Here is a 13,742-nt window from a genome sequence, read left to right as displayed (position 1 = left end):
AGCAGCAGCCGCCTTGAAAGTCTCGGCTTGCATTATTGACTGCTGTTGACCCGAGAGAAGTAGCTCTTTATCTTGATTGGCTACCGTCTCTTTCAGCCTCGCATTCTTAGCTTCTAGATCAGCGACCCTCTCTTCGAGACTGCTTGTCTTGGTGGCCGAATCCTTGGCCACCATCTGGAAGTAACAATATAGGATCAGCGACTTCAAGATGCTCTGCAACAAGAATTTGATTAGCATATGTGTATGTAAAGAGAAACAAGGGGAAAGATATTATACTTGCAAAAAGTTGAAAGAAAATCATCTGCTCAATCATGCTTTGAGCAGATGTGTCATGCTTCATCGTAAGGTTCTCGTGTGGAATCAAATCCACTAGCGCTAAGAAAGGGTTGCCTTTCAGGTCACCACTGAACTTTGCCAGGGGCCCGCCGATAGTCCAATCCACCTCTTGAGGACTTACTGGTGAGACAAAAGAAGACGAGGTCGTGGCAGCAGAGGCTCTCTCGGCAGCCGAGACCTTCTTGGCAACAGCAGCCTTCTTGGCACGCATGGGTTTCAACGGCCGGACCTTTGCTGGTTTTGAAGCACGGGCTTTCGGTTCCTTCTCGGCAATAGGGGTGCAGGTCAAGCTTCCTCGGCAACTACAGTAGGCCCCTCAGTCCTTTCACGCATCATCCCTACAGAACTATCGGAATGCACTTCCAACTCAATCTCATCCAAGATGTGTTGGATATTTGAGCCTAGAGGTTGGAGTGATATGGACCCGATGGGAATTGCAGTCTCGGCCACAGCTCTAGCCGAGGCCAAAGGAGTAGCATTTAATGGCCGCACCGGGACGGGCTCGTTTGCATGGAAGGCCTCAACCTCTCATATGGGTCTCACCATAGGTCCAAGACCAGTCTTTCGCCTGGTAGCCAAGAAGCTGGCAAATTGATCTTGTACCTTTGCTTCTGCCGCTTTTACCAGCCTCCTCTTTTTCAGTTGAGGGGCTTCGGGCTCTTCAGGCTCTTCGGGCTCATCTACTAGGCACAAAGCCCTGGCTACCCGAGGAGGAGTGTTAAGTTTTTTAGCCCTAGCATCCATTTTCAAGGGCCCCGTAGTTCGAAATTGAGGAGCCACAGGTGAGACTATTTCCCCACTTATTTTCAAAGCCCCACCTGTACGAAGTGTGAAGTTCTTTTGTTTCGGTAGCTCGATTACTTTGGCTTTGCCTTTATCAAGCCTGGGCTTCCTCGTGGTAGCTCCTTGAGTGTTAGCTGTTGGAGGATCCGAGACAATGAGCGTAGGGTCCCGGATGATCATGGAAGCAAGCCTCCTTTTTGCTCCGCCAACGCCTCCCTAAGTGACGAGGCCTCTCCCTTCCGAGGCCGTACAAATTAACACAGAATAGTTCAGCAGACTCTCGTGTTTCCGAGTCCATGCCAAAATGTCGTTGATGTGGTATTTTTGTGACCAAAAAATATCAATTATAAAAATAACCACTTGCAATAGGACGAATCTTTGTAGGATAGGGCTATAGAGAGGGTGTCGAACCTCAAGGACTGCAGGAGTTTTATTATCAAAATTCGAAAGATTAAAATCAACTTAATTAAAAGGAGATTTGATTTGATTTGCTTTAAATCTAAAGTACATGAAAATAAAAGAGATTTAAAATAAGAGAGAGAGTGTAGGGTATTGACTTCACCTCTATCCGCACAACAATGGTTAATCATAATTAATCCCAGAAATTCATTCTATGCATGTTATAAATAAACAAGAAACTACCTTATTAAAGAATAAGCATAATATATCTTCGGTTGTCATAGATCGTCCACCTAACCACTAAGATGCGGTACGACCCGTCTTCCCTATGTATAAATTATCAAATTCTTTAACAGGATACATATAGTCAATGAATAAGTGTAACCCATCTTCGGTTGGCACCGATTGTCTACCTAAATTACACTAAACTAGGGTGTAGTACAATCCGTCTTCCCTAGGCATGGCCTATCAAATCTTATTGATCATATGTCAATTAAACCCATTGTATAACCATCATTCTCATAATCACAGAAAACAAGAATGATTTGAGATCAATAAAAGTAAAATACTTTCTAAGACAAGAGAAGAATTTCACAAATATTGATTTTCGAATTTAAGAACAATTGCATTTAATATGAAGAACAGAAATCAATTGTAGCAAACCTCATAGTTATACAATCAACATGCATAAATTGAAAATCTAGAAATTAAATACAATAAAACCATTGTGTTTGGATAGGGTTACATCAACACCCCACAAAAGGGTTTAGCCGCTCATGATCTTCTAAGCTCCAAAGACAATTTTCTGATTTCTAGCTCTAAGAAGCGATGTGTCTTTTCTCAATGCTTAGAGGCTTATTTATAGGGATTAGGAGAACCCTAAAAGCCCTAGGAATCCCAGAAAAATCATATTTCAGTCTCCCAGTCGGATTGAGAGACCTAAAAAAACTTTCCTTCTCAATTTCTTAGTTTGTTTTGCCTCTGGCGCCCATGTGCTCTCGAGCGCACTGTAGCTACAGTAATCGCTATAGTAAATTGCTACAGTACCCCCTGCTACAGTGTCCGCTACAGTAACTGATACAGTACTTGAATTGCATTTTGAGCCCAAAAACAATGATTTTCTTGTATCTTTATTAAACACCTGAAAACACAAAAACAAAACAAAATCAAACAAATAACAACACTAAGGAATTAACATATGCAAATTATGGGGCTTAAATGTGCAACATTTGGCGCTTATCAGTCGTCCACACGGCTCTGCTCATCTTCTGTGAGGATGGGCTCTTTGGATGCATTCCCTGCAGGAACACAGGTTTTCCGAGGTTCTCTCGGGCCTTGGGCGACTTCGGTAGGGTAAAACTCCCACTGACCTGTAGCAAAAAAGTATTTGGTTTTCCATGCATGGTTGTTGGAATATTTGCTATCTACATGAATGAATTTTCCCCGTCGTGATTGGAAGTTATATAAGCCCTCGCGCTTCGGGTTCTTTTGGAGCCGGTATACCCATAAAAACTCTTGGGCAGAGAGATAATGCCCCGGTCCAAGCGCCATAGGCCAAAGCAACATGCAGGCATAGATAACCCTCCATGCGTTGGGCATAATCTGATGCAGAGCCAGGTTCAAATAGCTCAGCAATTCTTGCATTGCCGATGGGAAGGGCAGTCAGAAACCAACGCGAAACATCGTCTCATAGAAACAAACTTCGTGCGCATCAAAACGCACTATAGCGCCGACCTGTTCGTCGTCGAACCGCAACTTTACAGATTTGGGAATAAAACACTCCTCCCGGATTCTGGCTTCATCGGCCCTGGTTAAGGATGGCCACTAGCAAGCTGGATAAGTATTGCCACCGAGGCCATCGGAGCCTGATCCCTCGTCGCTAGATTTGATGATATAAGGAAAAAGAAGAAGAAGAAAGAAAGCTCTCGGAGAGAAAATAGAAAACTAGAGCTCTGACCAGGAAATAAGGGAAGTAGGTCCGAAAAGGGAAGTCTACCGCCTTTTAAAAACTAGCCTCGACAATACGTGCATTAAATGCACCGAGAGGAGCACGCCTTGGCAGGTGACGCGCAGAGGTACTCGAGTACCTAGTTTAATGAACCGACAGCGTCTCAGGAATACCAATCGATGCCACTCAAAATTTGAAATTCAAAAGTTTTTCCCGCTGAGATCTGAAAATTGAACCACCCAAAATTTGAAACTCAAATTTCAAAAGTTTTTCCCACCTCAGCAGTCCGAGATGGAACTCAGAAGATCACAAGTTGTCTTGAATGTCTCCACATGGGGGACAGCCTTGGAAGATAGACCTATTTCTGTAGACATGAAATTTCCTTGATTCTAAAAACATGGAAATTAGGGGGTAACTGTTGCGTCATAGATCAAATCATTCAATATTCGGTAATCCTCGGGCCCAGCTTGATGATGAAAAGGCCCAGGCCCAATAAGGATTTGGGCAAGTAGACCGAGACCCATGTGAGCTGAGACCTTAAAGACCGAGACCCATGTGATCTGAGCCTTACATGTCCGAGACCATAAAGGTCCGAGACCCCCTTAGCCGAGACCATAAAGTCCGAGACTAACTCAAGACATACGGGTCTCGGTAAAGGGAATAACTCAGATATCTTGGAAGATACTACTGTTAATAGATAAGTGATCTTGTTTATTCAAAAGCTACCATATCTATTTACAGTCCAGATCATCTATATATCAATCAAGATACACCAGTTAACATCTAAGATCATGAAGGCGATCGAGTTCCACTCGGACGCTCTAACTTAGCATGGCCCAAAAGCTATAATGCTTATCCCTTGATCTTGGGCCACTGAGATCACGAAATAGCTAACAAACATGATCCTTCATTTGAATGTTTGCACAGCAAATATCAAGGGGTATGATTCCTGAACGTGTGGGAAATCAAACTCTCACCTTGGCTATGAATACAAGTCATGTTATCAATGCAAATGTAATCGTAACTCTTGCTATCTAAGCTTTGTGGTTATTGCTAATATCTTTTTCCTCTTTCCCATTCTGTCTTTGGCATCGGAGTGTTCCCACCGGCTCACCCCCGGTCTCTTCGATCCTTCTTTCTTCTTCGTTGTGAAGTCAAATCACTCATGTGTTGATCAACTCGGACTCGGCAGGCGTGCCACGTCATCATCAGGAAAACTGTGCATCAACAAAAAGCACTCCAGCCCATTGGACTATGGGAATATTTTTGCAACAAAAAAGATCCGCAATATCTTTCGAGGATATACAAAAAAGGTATTGAGAAGACTATTAGTTTTGCTAAATAAATCATTTTATATATATATATATATATATATATATATATATATATATATATATATATATATATATATATATATATATCAGAGTCATAAGAGTTGTTGATCCCTGTTTCCATTTTCTGCGATCTTCTGCTTTCTTTGCTTTCATATCTCTTTTCTCAGTTATAAACCAACGACCCCGTTAGGTAACCTCGGTTGACCTCTAAGTCCCGTCTTAAGCCTGAGTTTGGCGTCTTAGGGCATGGTGAAGGGTTAGTTTTAGCCAAGGGTATGTGTTGTGAGTTCTTGGAGAAGAGCCCATGATTAAAAGAAAGTTTTAGATTTTAGCTTTTGAAAATGTGGAGATCCAGTTGTTTCGTTAGCTCTAGGTCGTCTTCGTTACCACCAGATGTTGTTAATTCTGAACATTTCTCTGTTGAAGATAATAATTCTTTTAGTTTTGATAAATGGAATATTCCTAAACTTTCTCCAAATGAAGTTTACACTACCTCTTGGACTAAATCTATTTTTAGAGCTGAATACTCTATTAAAACTGTTGAACAAACATTTGCTATTTCTAGCAACAATGAAAAATTTCAATTGTTTAATAAAAAATTTGTCAATGATTCTCTTGCTAAAAGATATAAATTTCTGCATGTTGGATCTGTTCAAGTTGCTGTTATACCTTTGACTAAATTAGGCATTAATGCTTCTGTTTTATTATGTCTTTATGATGCTCGATTTGTTGATTTTCAGACTAGTATTCTTGGTATGATTCAATCTTCTTTGTTTAATTGTCCTATTCATTTTGATACTTTCCCTAATTTAACTCTTGCTTTGAATGACATTCATATTCTTAAAGCACTAACTCTGATTGTTTTAACTTCTGGTTATAACATGGAAGAAGGAAGCAGACCTCTTGCTATCATCTACTGTATTTACTATAAATTGTTAAAAACCAATCTAAATCCTCAGGCTATTATTAAGAATTCTGGTAGCTCTACTGTTTTGATCCAAAGCTCTACTCAGGATGCTAATATATGAACTCCTAGAATGATTTGATGGGATGAAATTAATCTTCCCAACGATTGGCTCTTGGAAAACGTATTTAAGCCTGCCAGAGTAGTAAATGATACCAGTAATCTTGATTATATCCAACAATATTTAGATGGATCTGTAAAAATTAGTTTTTCTGACTTGAATCTTACTAACAGAATTGAAAGACCACTTTTAACCAATGAAAGGAGAAATTCTTTTGCTGGCTCAACCACTTCAGAAGGTCTACGATAAAGAGACCAAGATATTCGACCAAGATATTGATAAATTTCTTGCTCAACGTGATTTAAAATTAAAAGGTGTTTCTAATAATTCTCAAGTTTCTTCTGCTTTTTACACTGCCAAGCAAACTCCTCCAACTACTCAAGCTGATGAAGATGGAGGATCACTATCTCCATCCGCTTCAGATTTTAATGCTCCTCTCCCTCCTCCTCACCAGTTAAATGTTCTTCATGCCCCTGTCAAAGATTTCTTTTCTCAAATTGATTGGCCTGCATTACAAAAGGATTTTTCCTCAAAAGAAAACCAAGCTTTATGACATTCTTACCGCTCTAATTTTTCTGAAAAAGAAAGATCCATTATCAAAGTCCATTGGACTGAAAAAATGATTGAAGAACAAAAACATATTCTATTTTTTGATTTCCTTCAAAAACATTACCTCAGCAATAATGTTTTAAATGTTGTTAAAAAATCTTTTGTTAAAGAAGATAAAACCCTTATTAAAGCTTCTCATCCTCCTCTTGAAAACTTATTAATTAAAACTTATGGAACTGACACAACTGTTAAAGCTTCCCCTTTTAAAGCTCCGGATTCTGCCACTATTCATAGTGAAACCAAAAAAATAATTGAACAAAACAATTTCGTAAACCAATCTCTTCATATTATTGGCCAACAATTGGATCGGATTGAAGACAAAATTGATTTTCCTATTACTTCTAGTTGTAAAATTGAAAAACCCATCATTTTTCTTCATGATGAAAATATCTTGGATTGAAAACCACTAATCAAAAAAATGTTGACAGAATTGACAAAATGTTAAAAGATCTAAAAGCTAATAAAGCTTCTGGATCTGGACAAGCTTGTGTTGTCCAAAAAAGCTCTAAAACATATGATTCAAATGACTTTGAACTTTCTCAGTATTCTTCTGATTTCAACATTAACATGATTGAAAATTTTGATCCTGACCAAAGACTCCAAAGAATTTTTGATAAATAAAAGCCTATTAATGTTACAAAAAGCTGGTATTCGAGACCCACTCCTCCTGATTTACAGTTTGAAGAAAGATTTTTTCAATCTCAGTTTTTTGTTTCTGCTGATAAACTCTATGAATGGAGCATTGACGGTTTGTCTGAACAAGAAATATTGAATAAAATGAATCACATGTGTATGGTTGCTAATGCTTATGTTACTAATCACAATTTAAGCCAATCAGAAATTGTTGATTTGCTTTCTAGTGGTTTCTTTGAAATTCTTCGCAATTGGTGGGATAAACACCTTACTGAAGAATCTCGAGAAAAAATTAGAAAAGCTGTCAAAAAAGATGAAGATGGCTTACCTATATTTGATGAGCAACATGGCACTGGTGAACCCGATTGTGTTAACACTTTAATTTATACCATCATTAAGCATTTTATTGGAACCCCTTCTAACATCACTTCTTGCATTTCTGATTTTCTGAATAATCTTCGTTGTCCTACTACGTCTGATTATAGATGGTATCAAGATGTTTTTCTTTCTAGAGTTATGGTTAGATCTGATAGTCAAAAACCTTATTGGAAAAAAAAATTTATTGATGGATTACCTTCATTATTTGTTCACAAAGTTAAAGATGAACTCATTAACTCTAACACTAGACTAATTGAATATGAAAACTTAACTTATGGAGATTTGTTGTCTATTGTTAAAAAACTTGGCATAAAAATGTGCATTGACCAAAAAATGATAAGACAACAGTTGAAGAATAAAAAGAAAGCTAAATATGAAATGAGTAATTTTTGTGAACAATTTGGGTTACCTCCTATGGCTCCCTCCAGGAGAAATAGAAAGAAACTTGATAAAGTTTTCAAGAAAAAACCTGCTCTATATTACAATAGCTACAAGAAAAGAAAATTTAATAAACCAATTAAAAAATATCCTGCAGCTAATAAATCCAAAAAGAATAACTCAAAATTTGATAAATATTTTTCCAAAGGAAAATGCTTTAATTGTGGAAAATCAGGACATTTTGCTGACAAGTGCCCTGAACCACCCAAAAAATTGAAAAAAAGAAATTAATACTTTAAAAATTGACGACAATGAAAAAGCAAATCTTTTTAGAATCTTACAATCAATAAGTTCTTCTGATTGTGAATTTTTGACTACTTCAAGTGATTCTGATTATCATTCTACTAGTGAATTTTCTGATAATGATTTCAAAATTGGTTGCAATGATTCCTGCTGCAAAAATGTGAAAACTTGCAATGTTATTTCAAAAACTGAAGAACAAGAAAATTTGCTAATTACTTTAATTTCAAAAATTGAAAATCCTGAATTAAAAGAAGACTACATTAAAAAACTCAAGAATACCATGGTTAAAAATGCTAATAAACCCAACAATACAAAAATCTCTCTTGATGAAACTTTAGAACGATTTTCTAAACAAAAAACCAAAGAAATTACTATCTCAGATTTGCAGCATGAGATTAGTAACATCAAGAAAGACATTGCAGATTTGAAAAATGACCTTTTTACTGTTAAAACTGATAATAATGATTTAAAACAACAACTGTTAATTCTGAAAATCCAAAATTGTTTTCAAGATCACAATTCTGATAATGAAAATGATAAGCAATCTGAGCATTATGATGAAGCGGAATCTAGCTATAAAGTGATTTCCAATGAAATAAACAATGACACCAAGATTATCAGTCTTATTAACAAAATTGTTCCATCCAAATGGTATTCTAAAGTTCATATTGTCATTGCTCCTGATTATGCATTTGATACTATTGCTTTGATTGATTCTGGCGTTAATTTGAATTGTATTCAAGAAGGTATAGTTCCCAGCAAATATTTTGAAAAATCCACTGAAAGATTGAACTCTGCCAGTGGAACCCGTTTGCAAATCAAATATGAATTAAATAGTATACATGTTTGCTAGGAAAATGTCTGTTTTGATACTCCTGCCGTTCTTGTTAAAAATATGACTGAAAAGGTTATTCTTGGTCTTCCTTTCATTTGCATGCTTTATCCTTTTTCTGTCGATGAAACTGGTGTTTCAACTATTAAAATGGGTGTTGGAGTAAAATTTTATTTTGCTAACAAATTTGAAATTGATATTTGCCAATTTAATATTATCACTGCCAAAACTAAACATTTAAATTCTCTAAAACAATAAGTTAAATACAAAAAAATTGCTAAACAACTTTCTGATAAATTATTGCAAACTAAAATTGTCTCTTTTAATACTCGTATCATTGATTTATTTGTTATGATCTTCCTAATGCTTTTTGGCATAGGAAAAAACACATTGTTTCTTTACCTTACATTAAAAATTTTTTTGAAAAGAAAATCCCCACTAAAGCTAGGCCCATCCAAATGAATGCTGAATCCTTAGATTTTTGTCAAAAAGAGATTGTTGACCTACTTGCTAAAGGAATTATTCGGAAGAGTAAATCTCCTTGGTCTTGTGCTACCTTTTATGTTTTGAAAAATGCCGAAGTTGAGAGGGGAACCCCTAGGCTTGTAATCAACTACAAACCACTCAATGATGTTTTAGAATGGATCAGATACCCCATTCCTAATAGAAAGGATTTAGTTAGTCGCATCAGTGAGGCTATAGTTTTCTCTAAGTTCGATATGAAGTCTGGGTTTTGGTAAATCCAAATTGATGACAAAGATAGGTATAAGACTACTTTTACCACCCCATTTGGACATTATGAATGGAATGTTATGCCTTTTGGTCTAAAAAATGCTCCAAGTGAATTCCAAAATATCATGAATGACATTTTCAATCCCTTCAGTCACTTTACTATTGTCTACATTGATGATGTTTTGATTTATTCTAAATCTATTGATGAACACTGGAAACATTTGAATTCGTTTCTAGAAACAGTCAAACACAATGGACTTGTTGTTTCTGCTAAAAAAATCAAGCTTTTCCAAACCAAAATTAGATTCCTTGGTTTTGATATTTCTGAAGGTCGAATAAGACTCATTGATAGAGCCATTCAATTTGCCGATAAATTCCTGATGTCATCATTGATAAAAATCAGCTCCAAAGGTTCCTAGGTTCTTTAAATTATATTGCAGATTTCTACAAAGATCTCAGAAAACACTGCAAACCTTTGTTCGATTGTTTATTAAACAATCCTCCTCCTTGGACTGACATACATACTTCCCTTGTCAGAGAAATTAAAACCCATGTCAAAGCTTTACCCTGTCTAGGAATTCCTTCAGACAATGCTTTCAAAATTGTTGAAACTGATGCTTCTGAAATCGGCTTTGGAGGTATTCTGAAACAAATTGTTTCTCCAGGATCTCCCGAACAAATTGTTCGATTCCATTCTAGATCTTGGAATAAAGCTCAAACCAACTATAGTACTATTAAGAAAGAAATTCTTTCTGTAGTTTTATGCATTACTAAATTTCAGTCTGATTTACTAAATCAAAAGTTTTTATTACGCATTGATTGTAAATCTGCCAAATACATATTGCAAAAAGATGTTGAAAATATTGCATCAAAACAAATTTTTGCTAGATGGCAAGCCCTTTTAAGTGTTTTTGATTTTGACATTGAATACATTAAAGGTTCCAATAATTCAATCCCAGATTTTCTCACTCGTGAATTTTTGCAGTGCCAGAATGGCCAGCAAAAAGGACAAGGAGAAGATTGAATCCAAGCCTTTGGCCTTTATGCTAGAGACTCCTATTGCCCCTCCAGCTACGAACTCAGCCATTGCATTAACCAATCGTTTCTCTGCTTTCAATCCCGGTTCACCGGCCACTTATTCCAGTGCTCTTATTTCAGACTATGACTCTTTTGTTGTTGCTTCCCAAAGGACTGTGGCTCCTTTCATTAAATATGACAAATCCTCAGCTTATGTCATTCTTCCTCATTCTGAATATTTGTTCCACATTGAATTAAATAGACCCCACTTAAAATTTCCTGCTCAAATTGCTACTTCCTACTTTCCCCCAAATTTTCATTGGGTCCTTGAGCATCCTCAGAAAACTCTTTCTTACTATACTAATATCTTACTTCAAACAAATTCTGTCCATTTCAAACCAATTTTCTGCAAAACTAATCCCCAAGAACTCATTTACCACAGTGTCTATTTTGACAAAATGATTTCTGAAAAAGAATGGGGAGAGCATCCCTCTCAGCTCAGGAAATTAGATAATTTTTCAATTCCTTTTTGTTATTATGATTACGTCAATGCCTTCAATAAATTCTTCCTTTTTCAAAATTCCAAATTTGACCACTCCTGGTTCTTGAGCTTTGATAAAGAATTTGAAGGCATTCGCCCTCTCTGGTTCTCCAATTGGTGGAAAAAATTCGGTCTTATTCCTGATATTCTCCCATTAAAAATTGTTGAAGCTTTTAAATCATTCAAAAATCTTTACCACACTGATGAATATGGGGCCAAATTTCCCCACACTCTCCATTTTGCCAAGAAATTCAAAGTACCCTGGATCATTAAGTGGCAGTATGTTATTCTTGATGACAAATTGGAACGACATTGGTATTGTAAATGGTGGGATAATTACCCACAAACTGATCAATTGATTGAGAATGTTAAGGCATTATCCCAATTACCAAAAACCCAAGCTCCTCTTACTCCTAAACCATTAACCATTGGCAAACCTGCCCAGCTGATAACCCTCAGCATTTTCCTTTCTCCTCCCAAGGAGACCACTGCCCCTACTACTTCTTCCAGTTCTTCTAAGAAAAAGTCATCTTCGAATAAAAAAGAGAAGAAGGAAATTTTAAAAGCACTACTCAATTCTCTTGATGAAAGCTCCAGTTCTGATGATGACAAAAATGATAAGAAATCTGATGCATCCTCTGAAGCAACTTTTAATCCCATAAGAGATTATTTTGGAAATTCTGGTTTTCCAGGAGACAGTGAAAATTATTACCCTGGACTTGCAGACTTATAGTTCATTTGCCCTCCGTGGCACTATTGACAGATCATCATTTTCCCTTTGTGGCACCATTAACAGATCATCATTTGCTCTCTTTGGCACCATTGACAGCTCATTTGCCCTCTGTGGCACTATTGATAGATCATTTGCCCTCCGTGGCACCATTGACAGCCCATTTGCCCTCCGTGGCACCATTTATTAAAATTCTATTTAATTTCCACTAAAACACTTGTCGACACTACAGTACCTGCTACCGTGCTTGCCGACACTACAGTATGCTATAGGATCTGCCGACACTACAATATTTACTTTTACTGTTTTATTTTCTGATGTAATTTTACTGCTGGACTCTGTCTATAAAAGGACAAGTCCCCTTCATTGTAAGGCAGAAGCTTTCAGCCCAAACACCTGAAATCACTCTTGCCTGCTGCTTTCAACTTGTATTCCTTTCCGTTTTTAACTTGTAACTTCACTACTTCCAATTTACATTTTCAATCTGTAAGTTCTCTTGTTAATCATTAATCAAATCTGTTGATATCCTTTCATTATCTATTTGTTCCATTACTCTTTTATATGCTCCAATTTCGTGCTTACTCTGGAAAATCTTGCATCATGTTTATTTTAACTGCATATACCTCCTACATGGATGGTTCTACCTCCTACATGGAAGGTTTTACTGCTTCATTGCATTAATATTGTTTCCATTGTTTTACTTCTTCATTTTCCCTCTCTTGGTATCAGAGCCAGAATCAATCTCTTTTCCCCCTCTTGATCCGTCTTTATTTTCCCCCTCTTGGTATATATATATATATATATATATATATATATATCGTTTTGAAATATATCCATTTGCAAAACGAGCAAGCAATAAGGGAAGAAAAAGAAACGACGATGTTCATTGAAAGCAACGTTTCTTTGTCTTGTGTTCCACCTCGAAAAGAAACACACAACTCAACTTGGAGTACTGAGTCAGGTTCACTTGGAAAATGTGTCCAAAAAGTAAAATGCAACATTTTATATTGAGTCGAGCTTTGAATGGACGGTAATCTTTAGAGGAGACGAGACCATTGGTTGGGTTTTATTTAGGAGAAATGCTATAGTGCAATAAAAAGATTATTTTTCGCTCATAAAAGTCTTAGGTGATAAGAGGATATAGACCCATCAGTGGATAGGGCCACAATAACTATAGATGGGGCATGTAGCCTCTTGCCACCTAAGACTTTCATAGGCAAAAAATAGTCTTTTTATTCCACTATAGCATATCTCTTTATTTAGCTCCACCGACATTCCATGTTTCCAACAGAAAGCCCTCTCATCTAGGGCAGACAAAATATCAAACCCCCAAACACGATTGGGGTCCACGGCACACGTTAGCACCAAACACAAGACGATAAAGAGAAATCAAGAATATTTGTGAAAAATGGTAAGGGGCAAGTGGTTCTTGGAGAGACTTACTGATGTGTTCTTTTTGTGTGCAAAAATAATCAATAATTAAATTATCACTCGCAATAAAATGAATCCTTATAGGATAGGGCAATACAGAGGGTGTCAAACCTCAAGGACCACACTGGGTTGTTATCAAGTTCTTCAGAATTAAAAATAACTTAATTAAAAGATGATTGTTTATTTTTGGATTTATAAAGTAAATGCATAAAATAAAGAAAAGGGGAGACTTCACTTTGGCCTTCTGAACTTCCACGCAATTTGACAAATGTTGAGTGCCAAATATTGCATATTTGGGCCATTTAATTTATACTTGTTAAGCCTTTAGCTTTA

Source organism: Corylus avellana, chromosome 6 (assembly GCF_965113065.1).
Source record: "Corylus avellana chromosome 6, dhCorAvel1.hap1.2, whole genome shotgun sequence".
Taxonomy (NCBI): domain Eukaryota; kingdom Viridiplantae; phylum Streptophyta; class Magnoliopsida; order Fagales; family Betulaceae; genus Corylus; species Corylus avellana.
The sequence above is the reverse complement of the archived record's forward strand: the minus strand, read 5'-3'. Positions refer to the sequence as shown.